The sequence below is a fragment of the Lissotriton helveticus genome, chromosome 2_1 (assembly GCF_964261635.1).
Source record: "Lissotriton helveticus chromosome 2_1, aLisHel1.1, whole genome shotgun sequence".
In the NCBI taxonomy this organism is placed as follows: Eukaryota; Metazoa; Chordata; class Amphibia; order Caudata; family Salamandridae; genus Lissotriton; species Lissotriton helveticus.
The window spans coordinates 466,071,205-466,088,291 of record NC_136059.1 but is presented as its reverse complement, the minus strand read 5'-3'; positions in this window follow the sequence as shown (position 1 = coordinate 466,088,291).

Genomic DNA, 17,087 nt, shown 5'->3' with positions numbered 1-17,087 from the left:
GAATATGGCTATTCTACGTTATTTGCAAGCAGAGAACCTCAAAAGAACTATACTCCAAACAATCTATGTTCGGACAATCAATCAGTGGGGAGAAAAATAGGTACGGCAGATTACAATGGGGGACAAAAGTCCGCGTTACCTACCCTTCACTATCCGCAAAGGGAGATAGAATATTCCTATTCCTCCCCGTTTGCAGGCAGCGAATATCTCAAAGAGCGACAATGCAAATACTAGTATTTCAATCAATCAAACAATCAATCAATTCGCAATTCGTCGTGTGTCACGACCTTACCCGGACCGCATGGACAGTTTCTCGTCTTCCGCTTCCAGCGCCCGATCGTCCTCTACTCTCTGCTGCTACCGCGGCACTCCTGATGGTTCCCAGTCAGGACCGTAGATCACTCGGGAGAGGTCTGCTTGGAACCAGTGAAGTTCGGATGATCGGCTGTCAGACGAGGGTCTATCGGACAGGAGCTCTCCCGATCGTTGCAGTCGTTCACTCTGTCGTCGGGACCTCTCCCACTGGATCCACGTGTCGCTGATGGGCCCCACACTTGGGACGCCAATTGAGGAAAGTCAGGAAAATGGTCAGGCGATTTACTCGATGTTTCTTAAGTAATTTTGCCCGGCGTTAAACGCCTCTAATACCATACGAAGTTTATCAAATAAAGAGGCAGGCGCTGGAGACAGGAAGACAGGAAACAAGTTTTATTCCGACGGAGCAGAACACATCAGATCGGACAACAAGGTATCGTCTCGAGGTGCTCTCTAGCAGTCTCTCTGAGGCCTGGCCTTTTATACACTGGTTTACGACATCTGACCGCTCTTTATTACAATAAAGACATTGTGAAGTAATGGAAAAAAGACATCCCCGGTACCCCCCCAGTTCCGGCTCATTCCAACACGTGGTTACAGTAGAGGTCCTCACCCCCCATACAATAGGAGGGGGCTATCACGCAGCTGAGTGTTCCGCTGATTCCTTTGGAATGTGTGCACCTGATCGAATCTCAGGGGGTGGGGAGGTCATGATCAATAGTAGCTCCTTTGAAGAGGGGCGAGTGCATACAGTAGTGGGCAATAAACTGTATCCTCAGGCTAAGGGATGACCAATGGTCCGTGCAGACAATCGGGCTCAGAGGAAGGGGTCATCAAAGGAGAAAGGATCGGTGTGGACAATCGAGCATAGAGGAAGGGTTTATCAAAAGAGGGGTATTCATGGAAGGAAAGGAGTTGTTGGTCAGGCGCGGGGTGTGATTCCCAGAGACAGAGTCATGCGGAAGAGGAGGGTTCATGACTTGTGCATGTGAGCGCGGGGGCAGCCAGGGTGCATGGGGGATGCTTGCAGGGTCAGGGAAGTGCGCTGAAGATCGATCGTGAACAGGGAGACCATGGTACCTAAAATGGCTGTCGTGTATGTTCATACGTGAGTCTGAGGAATGGGCAAGATGGCGCAGATGATGTTCAGTTCACGAACTAAAATTCCACACTATCCTCCAGATGGCCCAGTACTATGAGCATCAAAAGAATGAGAACGATAGGGCGACTGAGAAAAAGAAAAAGGACCTAAAGGAAAGGGTGATGATCGCACAATTGCAAGGGGTGACGATAGGAAGGGAACAGTACAAAGGAAGCTACCAATCGAATGCTCCTAGAAATCCACCCCCTAGAGACCGTACATCCGCACACTATGCTGGACGTAAAGACATCGATGAGAACCAGTGTGCGTTTTGCAAAGGATTTGGTCATTGGAAATCCCAGTGCCCGGTTTTCCAAGAAGCAAACAAAAATAGGGACACAAGAGACGTAGCGGGTGGGCCAAGAAATAGAGGACAGGGACGAGGGTACACGAACGACACCAACAACGACAGGCCAGGGAGACCGAACACGTTTGACCGTCCCCGACAGAACCAGTACCAACAGTCTGACTGCGACGACGCCCACGATTTCGCATAGGACTGCCAAGGGCAAGGAAGGGATCCAGTCGAACTCCATGTTGACCAGCAAGGTCCTTATGTCACCGCTAAGGTCCTGGGTACGAAGTCTCCATTTTTGGTAGGCACTGGCGCAACACGTAGTGCGTTATCTAAACGACTGATTCCAAGGGCACCCTTGTCTGGCTCACATGTAACATCAATAGGTTTTGATGGAACGCCCTCCACTAATCCCTTGTCCACACTGATCTCATTTGACTTAGAAAATAACACCACTGACACGACGTTTTTGCTCTCATCCAACACCCCCGATGCCATTATGGGACTTGATTTATTGAAACATTTCCGAGCTACTATTAGGTGTTCACAAGACGGAGTTCGAGTCATCCTATACGACAACCCGACTCTGCTCAGACCTTGTCCCACACGACGCATGCTTTCTATCACTGATGCTGACTTATCCCTACTCGACACTCTGCCTCTGTACCTATGGGCCAAAACTGACTCGGACGTAGGACGCATGATGATTGACCCTGTGCATATAACTGTTCGACAGGACGCAGTGCTCCCAAAACTTCCAAAATATTGGGTTTCACCCGAAGTCGAGAAGGCATTGGTAAAGATCATCCAGTCCCTGATAGATGCAGGAGTGGTAGAGGAAGTAGTTAGCAATGTTTGCAACAGCCCTATCCTACCCATTGTAAAGAAGCAGGGTGAAGGAGATGAGAAAGCGTACCGCTTTATCATCGACCTACGAGAGGTCAACAAAGTAGTTGTACCCCAGTACCCCGTAGTCTCAGACATCACCACCATTCTGACTCTGATTCCTCCCACTGCCACCACCTTCACTGTAATCGACCTCAAAAACGCATTCTTCTCCATCCCCATCCACCCAGACAGCCGCTACCTTTTCGGCTTCACCTTAAAAGCCCGCTCATATAGATTTTGTAGAGCACCCCAAGGCTATACTGAAAGTCCCAGCATCTATAGCCAGGCCCTCAAGAGACAGCTGGACGCAGTCCAGTTACCGGATGGGGTGGTGTTGATACAGTACGTCGATGATATCCTTTTAGCAGCCGACACCACTCCACTTGCAGTCACAGCCACCATCCAACTCCTGCACTTCCTCGCGGAAAATGGCCACAAGGTCTCCAAGAAGAAGTTGCAATTCTGCCAACCCCAGGTCACTTACCTAGGCTATCTCTTGTCCAAAGACGGGAGGAAACTTACACCCGATCGGATTCAGACCATCCTAGACACCCCTGTCCCTAAGACACAGAAACAAGTCCGCTCCCTGGAAGGCCTCACCTCCTTCTGTCGACCATGGTTGCCAAATTTCAGCCTCATTGTGAGACCACTACTTTCCCTGCTGGCTAAAGATGTCCCCTTCCCGCTCCCTTGGACCCCTGAATGCCAATCCTCCTTCAAAGAACTACGAGACGCCCTTTGTTCTGCACTAGTCCTAGGAACCCCCGATTACACAAAGCCCTTCTCCCTCTACACTCACGAAAGGGAGGGGTGCGCTTTGTCCGTCCTGACTCAGTCCATTGGTCCCAAGCAACGCCCATGTGCCTACTTCTCTGCCACTCTTGACCCCGTAGCCAGAGCTTTGCCTGCCTGCCTTCGAGCTGTAGCTGCCGCTGCTATCTCTATCCGACAGAGTGAGGGGATCATGCTCTCGAACTCCCTTACGGTGTTAGTGCCCCATGCGGTCGACACCCTCCTAAACCAGACTAAGACGCAGCATCTGACTAGTGCACGACTGACTGGGTACGAACTGACTCTGCTTGCACCCCACATCACACTGAAAAGATGCACCACGCTGAATCCAGCCACTTTGTTGCCCCTACCTGAGAACGACCCCAATGTGTCCCCTATACATGACTGTGTGACCCTCACGGACGAACAGATTAGGAGTAGAGTTGACCTCTGAGACACTGCTTTTCCAGATCCCGACGGAGAGCTATGGGTGAATGGCTCTTGTATCAAACTCCCCGATGGCACCACCTCAGTTGCTTATGCAGTTACCACAGCCCGAACTGTAGTTGAGACCGCCCGCATCACACAACGATCTGCACAGGCAGCGGAACTGATTGCCCTCACACGAGCGTGTATCTTAGCAGCAGGGACGACAGCAAATATTTACACGGACAGCCAGTATGCCTTCGGGGTGGTTCATTATTTCGGGCTCTTGTGGAAGGAGAGGGGATTCCTGACCTCACATGGCACACCCATCCTACACAGAGATCTAGTCTCCTCTCTGACTGAAGCGGTCCTCCTTCCCAAGCAACTCGCTGTAATCAAATGCCAGGCACACAAAAAGGTGACGGATATCATTGGGCAGGGGAATGTACTGGCCGACATCACTGCCCGGACCACAGCCGAGAATAGGACAACGACACGCATGTACGTGACCAGGTCACAAACAGAGAAATGGAAGGACGCTAGGGAAACTATTAGGGACATCCAGATGGCCAGCTCACCACACGAACTGAATGAATGGGCACGGGTGGGATTGAAAGACGATGAAGGCTGCTGGCGGACAAAAGACACGAACAAATGGTTGTTACCCAACTCGTACCTGATCCCCATCCTGACCATGGCACACTCCCCTGCACACATAGGATCTGCCCCTATGGCCGAACTTGTCTCCAAAGTTTGGCACAACGACAAGATCGCAGACTCAGCTAAACGTCTGGTCTAGCAATGTCTGATATGCCTGCAACACAACCCTGGGAAAGGAACTGTCGTACCCCGGGGAGGGTTTGGGGTCCCCAATCATCCATTTGAAGTCCTACAGATGGACTACATCCAACTAGAAAGATGCCAAGGTCTAAAGTATGTGCTTGTTGTAGTGTGCGCATTTAGCAAGTGGGTGGAAGCCTATCCAACTCGCGACAACACGGCCATTGCTACTGCAAAAGTATTACTGAAGGAATTCTTCCCCCGCTACGGCCTTTGTCGAATTTTGTGGAGCGACAATGGCCCCCACTTCGTAGCCAAAGTTATCCAACTCATCTTGAAGGGGTTGGGTGTAAAACAAAAATTTCACACAGTCTTCCACCTCCAATCTGCTGGACTGGTTGAGCGACATAATGCCACACTGAAACTCAAACTAGCTAAGATTGTGGCTACCACAGGACTGAAATGGCCAGACGCTCTCCCACTGGCATTGCTATCAATGCGTTCCACCCCCACCAAGCACCATCTGACTCCTTATGAGGTCGTTTTCGGCCGACCTATGAGCATTTGGTCTGCACCAAAGCCGACATCCATTCACGACGTCCCTGACGTCCTAATGTCTGACTATTTGTACAATCTGACTATAACATTGTCTGTTATCCATCAACAGGTGCTGCAGGCCATCCCCGATGCTTCCAGGGGCCCCGGACACAACCTCCAACCTGGTGATTACGTGTTAATCCGGAATTTCCAGCGTGCAAAGAGTCTGGAACCTCGGTGGACGGGCCCCTGGCAACTCTTGATCACCACTCGAACAGCTCTCCGAGTGGAAGGGAAAAAACATTGGCTGCATGCACACCATTGCAAGAAAATCTCCTCAACCCTGACGACGCCCGAAGACGTGACCACCCAAGAAGAGTTCCTGAACAAAGATCGACCATCCCTGAGCTGTTACCCTGACACAGAGACACTTGAACTGGAAGAATTTCCCGATCCCACTGTGCCATCCAGAGAAGGGTATAACCTGCGACGAAAGGAGGGAGCTTCCGCTAAGCAGACCACTGACTAAGTTACAATTCTCAGACCGGTGGCCTAACATTACTAAGGCTGCCAGGAGAGAAGCCAAACGAAGTTTGTGGTTCTGCCCGCTACCGAGCCCCCTTGAAGATGATGGAAGCGCCCGATACGAAGATGATGGAAGCACCCGACCCGAAGATGATGGAAGCAACCGGACATCCGAAGACCCGCTACAGAAACCCAAAGACCAACAGAATACACAGCTCAAAGACTATTGCCCTCTTTTCCACTCTTCTCTTTTGCATCCTCCTCATGACCACCCTCTTGATCGTGGAAGAGAGCGCACCAGCTCACAAGACATTTCTAACTACTGCGCAGCCTACCACCATGAAAGAACACTACCTGGTCTCTCTTTCACCACAACTCCGAGAAAGACCTAAGGAGTTCTGGAACAACTCCTTCATGCAGTTGCTACACCAACACAACCTTGCCGCCAATGCCACAAATTGCTGGATCTGTGGGTTGTTACCACATGCCACTGGACATTCCATCCCCTTCATCCCTTCACCTTTCTCTGTTCATGGTTCCTGCCTTGCTTGGCTGATCCTCTTGCAAGAGAGCTACAGGGATAATGCCACTACCAGCAAAACTATGTCGTACTTCTATCACGGGGTCTGGCTGAACAAAACAGGAAGAACTACTGCTCCCTTTTGCCCTCTGACATCCAATGCCTCTATTCACATGGACATCCCTGTCAAAGAACGGGTTGAAATGCAAGTGTTCAACAACCCAGCCAGACCCACCTTCTCTTACCTCCGAAAACGAGCAGCTGCCACCCTGACTGTGGCCTTATCTGTCGTCAACATCTCAGGCCTTGTATGCATCGAAGGCCTTGGGACACAGTTGGTGGGCCACAGCGCTTGCCACATCACCTGAACTTTGGACTCAACTGGTCCACCCTCTTTTGTCACCTCTCCGAACATGTACTTTGTCTGTGGTACAAAGGCCTACACGTGGCTCCCGAAGGGCTGAGAAGGTACCTGCTACATTGCCTTCATTCTTCCCCCAACCTATGTGGCCCCAGCAAACCATCACCGACAAAAGCGAGCAAGAGACATCGAGCAGGCCGACTCCACCGGAGCACAGTTCCTAGACGCAATGAAGGGACTTGTTCCACTCTGGGGTCCGATGGCGAACAGCCGTGCCATCCGACACCTGACCCAGGCAGTTGAAACGACAATGAACATCACAGCTGGCATCCTCACAAACAATACAGCCGAGCTTCAGGCAGTCCGCCTGGTGGCCCTTCAGAACCGTCTTGTTCTAGACGTTGTTCTAGCGGACTGTGGAGGAGCATGCCGTATCATTGGGTCCAGCTGCTGCACTTACATACCGGACAATTCACCCTCCGTCTACAAAGCCATTGAACACCTCCACAGACTTTCCTCAGAAGTTCATCAGGAACAAGAAGAGTGGTCGCTTGGGAGTTGGTTCTGGAGTGCTGTAAAGGACTGGGGGTGGAGGTTGTTTATGATCATATTGATACCGATTGTTGTAATATGTAGATTCTGCCTGGGTGTTCAATGCTTGCCACCCCTGTGCTCATTTTTTGCTAACTGTATCTGCCCTAAGACTCTGGACTTCGAGGCCGAACGCATGAAAGCTTTGTATGAAGTGGAAATCCGTAATATAATGGGGATAGACATAGATTGACAAGCTGGCTAGATATGTTAAAAAGGGAGGACTGTTGAAATCTAGATTGCGGCGTAAACATTATCGGCGCCATCTTGTCCCTTTTCAGGCTCATATGTGCGCATAAGTAGCAGCCATTTTGAATGCCATGGCCTCTCTGCCCACTGCCGATAGCCAGCGCGTCTCTCTCTCTCTCTCTCCGACCTCCCCAGCATCCCCCGCGCACTGACAGCCCCCGCTCTCACATGCTTGGGCCATAAACCACCCTTTCAGCGCGACCCTGCCTCGGAGCCACATCCCGTACCGGCTAACACCTCCCTCCGTCCCTTTCATGATCACACCCTTTGATGAATCCCCTTCCTCTGTGCCCGATTGTCCGGCCCGCTCCCAGGCCATCACCTGGCCCTGCGGATACAGTTTATTGCCCCATACAGTAGGAAGCGGTCCCTCTTCAAAGGATCTCCGACTGATCAAAGCCCCCACCCCATGAGATCCGATCAATCGCACACATTCCGGGAATCGGCGGAATGTCTAGCTGCGCGACAGTCATCACCTACTGAGACCAGGGTGGGGACTTCTACTGTAACTGTGTGTGGGAACGGGCTTGGAGCGGGGATTCCGAGAATGTCTTTCCGTACATCAAAGCATTGCCAAGAATGTGTTGTATGTAATAAAGCAATAAACCTGTGTATAAGAGGCCAGGCCTCAGAGATGCGGTTAGAACACCTCGAGAAGATACCCTGTTGTCTGATTTGACGTGTTCTGCTCCGTCGGAATAAACTTCTGTTTCCTGCCTTCCAGTCTCCAGCGCCCGCCTCTTTGTTTGATAATTTCGAGTGGTATGAGAGGCGACTAACGCCGGGCAATACTTAAAGGTTATCGGTTGAAATCTGCCCACCGTTTTACAATATCCCTATGCAATTTTATCGCCAATGGCTCCATGGCCAGGGCAAATAGTAAGGGAGACAATGGGCACCCCTGCCGTGTGCCCCTGCCAATTTCAATAGTTTCCGACACGTCTCCCGGTCCGCATCCTAGCCATCGGCTTATGATACAGCAGCTTGACCCATGCTATGTACTCACTTCCAAACCCCATTCTCCGCAGCACCTCCCAGAGGTAATCCCACGGAAGGGTATTGAAAGCTTTTTCAATATCTAGCCCAACTACTGCCACCCTGATATCTATATCCGCCACCGAGTGGAGAACACGTGACCCAGGCAGTTGAAACGACAATGAACATCACAGCTGGCATCCTCACAAACAATACAGCCGAGCTTCAGGCAGTCCGCCTGGTCGCCCTTCAGAACCGTCTTGTTCTAGACGTTGTTCTAGCGGACCGTGGAGGAGCATGCCGTATCATTGGGTCCAGCTGCTGCACTTTCATACCGGACAATTCACCCTCCGTCTACAAAGCCATTGAACACCTCCACAGACTTTCCTCAGAAGTTCATCAGGAACAAGAAGAGTGGTCGCTTGGGAGTTGGTTCTGGAGTGCTGTAAAGGACTGGGGGTGGAGGTTGTTTATGATCATATTGATACCGATTGTTGTAATATGTGGATTCTGCCTGGGTGTTCAATGCTTGCCACCCCTGTGCTCATTTTTTGCTAACTATCTGCCCTAAGACTCTGGACTTCGAGGCCGAACGCATGAATGCTTTGTATGAAGTGGAAATCCGTAATATAATGGGGATAGACATAGATTGACAAGCTGGCTAGATATGTTAAAAAGGGAGGACTGTTGAAATCTAGATTGCGGCGTAAACATTATCGGCGCCATCTTGTCCCTTTTCAGGCTCATATGTGCGCGTAAGTAGCAGCCATTTTGAATGCCATGGCCTCTCTGCCCACTGCCGATAGCCAGTGCGTCTCTCTCTCTCTCTCCGACCTCCCCAGCATCCCCCGCGCACTGACAGCCCCCGCTCTCACATGCTTGGGCCATAAACCACCCTTTCAGCGCGACCCTGCCTCGGAGCCACATCCCGTACCGGCTAACACCTCCCTCCGTCCCTTTCATGATCACACCCTTTGATGAATCCCCTTCCTCTGTGCCCGATTGTCCGGCCCGCTCCCAGGCCATCACCTGGCCCTGCGGATACAGTTTATTGCCCCATACAGTAGGAAGCGGTCCCTCTTCAAAGGATCTCCGACTGATCAAAGCCCCCACCCCATGAGATCCGATCAATCGCACACATTCTGGGAATCTGCGGAATGTCCAGCTGCGCGACAGTCATCACCTACTGAGACCAGGGTGGGGACTTCTACTGTAAATGTGTGTGGGAACGGGCTTGGAGCGGGGATTCCGAGAATGTCTTTCCGTACATCAAAGCATTGCCAAGAATGTGTTGTATGTAATAAAGCAATAAACCTGTGTATAGGAGGCCAGGCCTCAGAGATGCGGTTAGAACACCTCGAGAAGATACCCTGTTGTCTGAATTGACGTGTTCTGCTCCGTCGGAATAAACTTCTGTTTCCTGCCTTCCAGTCTCCAGCGCCCGCCTCTTTGTTTGATAATTTCGAGTGGTATGAGAGGCGACTAACGCCGGGCAATACTTAAAGGTTATCGGTTGAAATCTGCCCACCGTTTTACAATATCCCTATGCAATTTTATCGCCAAAGGCTCCATGGCCAGGGCAAATAGTAAGGGAGACAATGGGCACCCCTGCCGTGTGCCCCTGCCAATTTCAATAGTTTCCGACACGTCTCCCGGTCCGCATCCTAGCCATCGGCTTATGATACAGCAGCTTGACCCATGCTATGTACTCACTTCCAAACCCCATTCTCCGCAGCACCTCCCAGAGGTAATCCCACGGAAGGGTATTGAAAGCTTTTTCAATATCTAGCCCAACTACTGCCACCCTGATATCTATATCCACCACCGAGTGGAGAACACGTGATAATCTAAGCAGGTTCATATGTGTCCCCCTCCCGGGCATGAACGCACATTGGTCCTCTTGCACCAAGGAGTTCACCACCCCTCGCAGTCTAAGAGCCAGGAGCTTGGCCAATAGTTTAGCATCCACCCCCAACATAGATAAAGGCCGATATGCAGAGGGACTTCGGGGTCTCTGTCAGGTTTGGGGAGCATAATAATTTGTGCCTCACACATAGAGCGGGGTAGGGCTTTGGTCCGTTTAGTCTCCCGCAACGCCTCAAGTAAGCGTGGAAGAATCATATCAGCATACGCCTGATAAAATTCAATGGGAAGACCAGCGGGGCCAGGAGCGTTACATCTGGCCATTCCACTCAAGGCTACCCGAAGTTCCTCGAGTTGCAACTCTGCCTCCAACTCCTCCGGTTGGTCATCTGAGAGCCGCGGTAGCGGAACCCCCGAAGGAAGTCACATCCATCTGTAGCATCTACGCCTGTACTCCCGCAGTATGTGTCCATCAGGTCGCTAGTGAAAACCTCGTTTACTCCAATCTGTGTGTTCACAGAACCTCCCCCGGGGCGACGTAATGTAGGAAACGGGGGGTGGTGGGGGCGTTCATGCTTTAATAACCACCCGAGCAATCTACGGGACCTATCCCCTTCCTTATGCAGTAGCCTTCGATATTCTCTGCGGGTCAAACAATCTAATGTATCCCACGTCTCCCCCACTGCTCGCTGCGCTTTCAATAGGTCATCTGGAGGTTGCTTAACCATGCACCCCTCATGTTGAAATCTGGCCAGAGCCTCTTATGCCCCTCTTAACTCCACCTCTAATAGTTTTCTCGTGCCCCCACTCTGGACAGGCAGTCCCCCCTGGTGACCACATTGGACGCGTCCCACTCATTACTCCTAGAACTGGTGGTAGACCAGTTCTCATTTAAGTAATCTGCTATGGTGGTCCCCAGTGCATCTTTGAATATCTGATCTTTTAACACCGGCGCATGCACCAAGGGCATTACTTATATACTTACATATGCCTCCTACTGTGGCCATCAACCAGGACTCTCCAGCCATCTCTATCCTGGACTTTTCTTTCAATCTAACTCTAGGTGTAGCCCATCTCCTTGCAGTCAGCCTTGAGTTCACGGTACCAGGAGTTTCTTGGCCTTCCTCTTTTCCCTATCCCTTGAGAGTTTCAGGTTGCGGCTTGCATGGTGGTATTGGATACAGGATTGCGAAGGGTGTGACCTATCCAGCCCCAGCGCAGTAGTCAAGAACTTGGGGTTTTGGCTAGATGATAAATTCTTACTAAGGTAGCCTCTACCTGTTTTGGCTTCCTGAGGTGGTTAAGGAAAACGTTTTGACTGCTCCCTATTTCTGCCCAGACAACAAAGGTACAGACATTAATCATCTGTAGACTGGACTATGGCAATATTCTTTATCTGGGGACCTTGAAGGAAAACACAAGGAGATGATGGATGGAGCGCTGAAACGTTTCAGACACTCAACCCCAGTCACAGATCTGGGTTGAATCCATCATCATTCTTTAGCTCACTTCGCCACCTCAGTTCAGACCCAGCTATATGTAAATCAGTCTTGACCCTGTGCCTCATGGGAACAGTCCAGCTCGAGCTGCTAAGCCAGGTCTTCCCTGATCCGGAAACAAGCATCCTGGGACCGGTTTCTGGGTAACACCCTTCATCAGCCAGGCTAGCTTGAATCTAGTAGCAAAGTGAGCAAGGGACCCACGTCTGGGCATACCCTGCCAACTTAGGACGAACAAAGCAAACACAAGGAGATGATGGACGGAGCAATGAAACTCACCCCCCGTCACAGATCTGGGATGAATCCATCATCATTCTTTAGCTCACTTCGCCACTTTAGTTCAGACCCAGCTATATGCAAATCATTTTTGACCCTGTGCCTCATGAAGGCCTCACTTAAGTGCCTACAAGTAGTTCAGAAAGCGGCTGCTTGGTTGCTTTTCCAACTTCCCAAACACTCTTCAGCTTCTAATCTTCTTCGAGGGCTAGTAAGTGAGATTTATTTAAGACTTTGTGCTTTATGCATAAAGCTTTGGCAAACTCTGGCCCACTCTATCTTAGATCTCTGGTAGCAGTCCCATAGAACGGAGTTGGCGGGAGGGAGTATAAAAAGAGAGCAGGTCTGACAGAATGCTAGGCGATGAGGAGTTGAGAATTTTGAAGGTGATACAGAGGGCCTGAAATTCAATATGCCTAGCAACGGGCAGCCAATGAAGGCGGTGAATAGCATTCGAGATAGAACAACGCCTTGGCAGGCCAAGGAGGGCTAGGGCTGCTATTTCTGGACCCCTTGAAGTCTGACAATCTCGGTCTGATTAGCCCCGATGTAAAGGGAGCTGGCATAGTCCAGTCTGGACAAAATCAAAGCCTGGGAGACAACCTGCCTGACTGAGAGATCAAAGAAGCCCAGAAGAAGTTTAAGCCCCCGCAGCAGCCCAAAGCACGTCCCAGCTACCTTCTTTGTTTGAGTTCTAAAATTAAGGGCAGTGTCCAGCCAGACCCCCAGGTTCTTTACCGCCTGTTTAGGGGCGGGTGCCACCCCCAAAGCAGTGGGCCACCAATGTTCGCACCACAGCTCTGGGTCTCTCCCCACCAACAACACCTCAGACTTACTAGCGTTAAGCTGTAAGCAGTTGGCAGTCACCCACCCCGAGACAACCTCAAGATCGCTGCGAAACTTGCAGACATCCCGGGTAATGTCGTCGGAGAGAGTGACTACCAACTGGGTATCGTCTGCATACAACACCACCGGATCTCTGAAATAATATCGAGGGACAGAATATCGACCAACAAAAATATCGTTGACAAAATATCGAGAGACAAAATATCGAGTTTCTATCTACAAACAGGTAAGTACAAAAATATCGAGTTAAAAATATCGTTTACAAAAATATAGTTGTAAAAAATATCGACTTTAATAAAAACAATGTTTAATTACATTAATATAAAAAATTAATTACTAAAATATACTTAACAATACTTAAAATAACTTTTAATAATTAAATAATTAATGAAAGTAAAAAAATAATATTTTTTTAATCATATTTCTTAAAACATATATATATATAGTAACAAAATTTAATTAAATAATAGCCAATATTATTAACGTACAAATACAATAGAGTAAAAATTACTATTCCCACTCCAGTGGGTGCAACAGTAGGGAAAGCGTTGGATAGCGTAGGGGTTAAAAATACTATTCCCACTCCAAGGAGTGCAACAGTGGATATATGACGTTACAACGCAACTTTTACAACGCACTACCATTACAACGTAAGTATTGGTAAGTATATAATAATTTTTATAATTTAAATTATTTAAAATTAATTTAATATAATTTAATTTCATTTCATTTCATGAAATTAAATTAATGTAAATTTAATTTTACTTTATTTTTACACTGTACCCCTGTACCCCAAAAACCCAAAACTGACCCTGAACCCTAAAAAAAACCCTTTACCCAAAACCCCAAAACTGACCCTGAACCCTAAAAATACCCCTTTACCCAAAAACTAAAAACTGACCCGGAACCCTAAAAATACCCCTTTACCCAAAAACCCAAAACTGACCCTGAACCCTAAAAATACCCCTTAACCCAAAAACTAAAAACTGACTGTGATCGTGGGTCTGTCACGGGCCGGAAAAGCAGGCAAGGAGGCCGTATATAGTGGGCTATTTTGTTTGTTTATTATGCCAAGGACAGAAAGCACAGTTCCAGTGATCAGAAGAAGGTCCAGGGGAGGAGGTCGCTGTTCTCTCCGGCTCTTGTGATCGGGTCCGGGTCTTCGGGACGTCCGTCGACGGCTCCGGTGGTGGGGAGGATCCGCGGAGGGCAGCAAGAGGGAAAAACAAGGGACCGTTAGTCCTGTCTTTGGCCTTCGGGCATGAAGGTAACAAAACACCGTCACCCGGGCAGTGAGGGGGGGGGGGGCAGAGAATCGCCAGTGAGGGAAGGAGGGACTCGGGGTGGAGAGACAGGGTGGGAGATAGAAAAAAGGTGTGCTCGGTCGGGTGTGTGAGGCTTTTGTACACGGTGATAGTGCTATACAAATTGACTACAGTGCAAGGGGGGGGTGATGCTTACAGAAAAGGAGTTATATACAGGGGCTTTACAGCGGGCTCCTAGCGAGCTAAGACAAGAAGATTCTAAAGTACTCACGCGGTCCGCCGTAACTCTCCAGTGAGTCACGGCCGCTCTTCAGCCACCTCCTGTGGGCTCCACCACTCTTCGGTCCACTCCTCTTCCTCGCACGCTTCCTCTCCTTCTCCGGCTCCAGTCCGAGTGTCCTGCCACGATGCTCCGACGGCGTTCTCCTTCCTGGGCTCGGCTTTTCCCTGTTCTGGCGCTGCCCCAGGGGCGGGACTTCCGGGGTCGGCGAGATGTGCTTCCTCCGAACTCAGGGCTCTGGTTGGTTCCTGCAACAGAGAGAGGGGTGGGGGTCTGTGGGTTACGGCTGCTGCTCCGAACCCCGTCTCCGGCGCGGGGTTGTATCTGAGGGGTTGCAGTCCAGGCGGAAAGGAAGGAGGTATGTGTGGGGGAGGGCGGCTTCGCTTCAGGGGGGCCCGGGGCGCCGTCTCACATCCCCTTCCCCTAGCTGTCCTTCTAGTACCGGAGGGCGACAGAGGATATCGTGAAAGGAAGTCTGCGTTTCCTTGTTCTGAGCCTTTTCTGTGTTTTGTCGTGAAACGGAAGGGCTGTAGGGACAGAAACCAGCGGAGAACGCGGTCGTTCTGTCCTTTGTTTCGGGCCATCCACTCCAAGGGTGCGTGGTCAGTGTAGAGGATAAAGTCTCTGCCGTCAAGATAGTATCGCAGGCTTTCAACCGCCCACTTGATTGCCAGGGCTTCTTTTTCCACTACAGCGTAATGTCTTTCCCTGGGGAACAGTTTGCGGCTCACATAGAGTATGGGTTTTTCGTTCCCGAGGGCATCTTTTTGTGATAAGACTGCCCCTAGCCCTTGATCTGAGGCATCCGTTTGTAGGATAAACGGTAGCGAATAGTCAGGGGGCACCAGAACCGGACCGGAGGTCAGGGCGTCTTTTAAGTCAGTGAAGGCATTCCAGGCTTCGGGGTTGGGGTTTCGTAGCTGCTCCTCAGTTCGGTTTGCTTTCTTTAGGAGGTCTGTGAGGGCTGCAGCTCTCTGGGAAAAGTTAGGTACAAACCGCCGATAGTAGCCCAGAAGGCCTAAAAAGGCACAGATGTCTTTTTTTGTCTGAGGGAAGGGAAGGGATTTGATGGCTACTGTTTTGCTTTCTTGGGGTCTTATCAGGCCCTCTCCCAGGGGATACCCCAGGTATTTCACTGTCCTTGCAGCCAGAGTAGTTTTGGCGGGGTTGATGGCAAACCCAAAGTAGCCTAGGGAAGAGACAACGCTGTGTATATGCGTCAGGTGTTGGTCCCAACTATCACTAAAGATGACGATGTCGTCTAGATATGCTCCCGCGTATCGGGAGTGGGGCCGTAGGACGTGGTTCATGGCACGCTGAAAAGTGGCAGGGGCGCCATGAAGCCCAAAGGGCATGACCGTGAATTGGAACAACCCCTCAGGGGTGGAAAAAGCGGTTTTCTTTTTGTCTTGTTCCCTGAGGGGTATCTGCCAATAGCCTTTGCAGAGATCAAGGGTGGAGACGTATTCAGCCTGTCCTATCCTCTCTATCATCTCATCCACCCGGGGCAAGGGATAGGTATCAAAGCTGGATACCTTATTGACCTCCCGAAAGTCAATACAAAACCGGACAGACCCGTCAGGTTTTGGCACTAAGACGATAGGGGAGTTCCAGTCGCTGACGGAGGGCTCTATGATACCCATCTTCTGCATCTCTTCTATTTCGTTCCGTATAACCGCCCGTCGAGCCTCTGGGACTCGGTAGGGCCGTAAACGGACAACCGTTCCTGGCTTGGTGTTTATGACGTGTTCTGTGATAGCGGTTCGGCCTGGTGTAGAGGAAAAGACCCCTTTCACAGAACTGAGGGTTTCTCGGATGTCTCGGGTTTGTGAGGGATTCAATGCGGGGTCAAGACAAGGATCAAAAGGGAAAGGCGGGGTTAGGCAGGTCCCGGAGAGGACCGAACGGGGTCCTTCCCATTTTTTAGCAGGTTCACGTGGTATATCTGGGAGGTACCCCGAACGGGGTCTCACTCCACCTCGTAGGTGACTGGGGTCACCTGTCTTTGGATGGCATAGGGTCCTTGCCATTGACCCAGGAGTTTTTGGTCTGACGAGGGCATCATAAGGAGGACCAGATCACCTACCGCGAAGACACGGTTTCTGGTGCCCTTGTCGTACTGCCTCTTCTGGGTGTTTTGGGCGGCTACTAGGTTCTGCCTTACAATATCTCGGATCATAGACAGGTGGGTCTTCAGGTTATCCAGATACTCAGGGAGCGGACGGGTGCGATCAGGCTCTGCTTCCCAGGCCTCATGTGCCATGTCTAACAGAGTACGTGGGGGTCTACCGTACAGCAACTCATATGGGGAGTAGCCTGTACTACTCTGGGTCTTGCAGCGGGCCAGTGGTAGCATGTCTTCCCACCGCTTTGCTTCCAAGCCCAGAAGTTTTTTCAACGTTTGTTTTAAAGTGGCATTGTAGCGCTCAACCAACCCATCGGTTTGCGGATGATACGCTGAGGTCCTGATCTGTTTTATCCCTAGCTGGGAACAAACTTTTCTCATAAGTGCAGAGACGAAAGGGGTGCCCTGATCAGTCAGGATTTCCCTGGGAAACCCCACCCGGGAAAAAATTGATATAAGGGCCTTGGCTATGCTCTGGGCCGTGGGTTGTCGAAGGGGTATGGCCTCAGGAAAGCGAGTGGCATAGTCCACTATGACCAACGCGTAGCGACACCCGCTT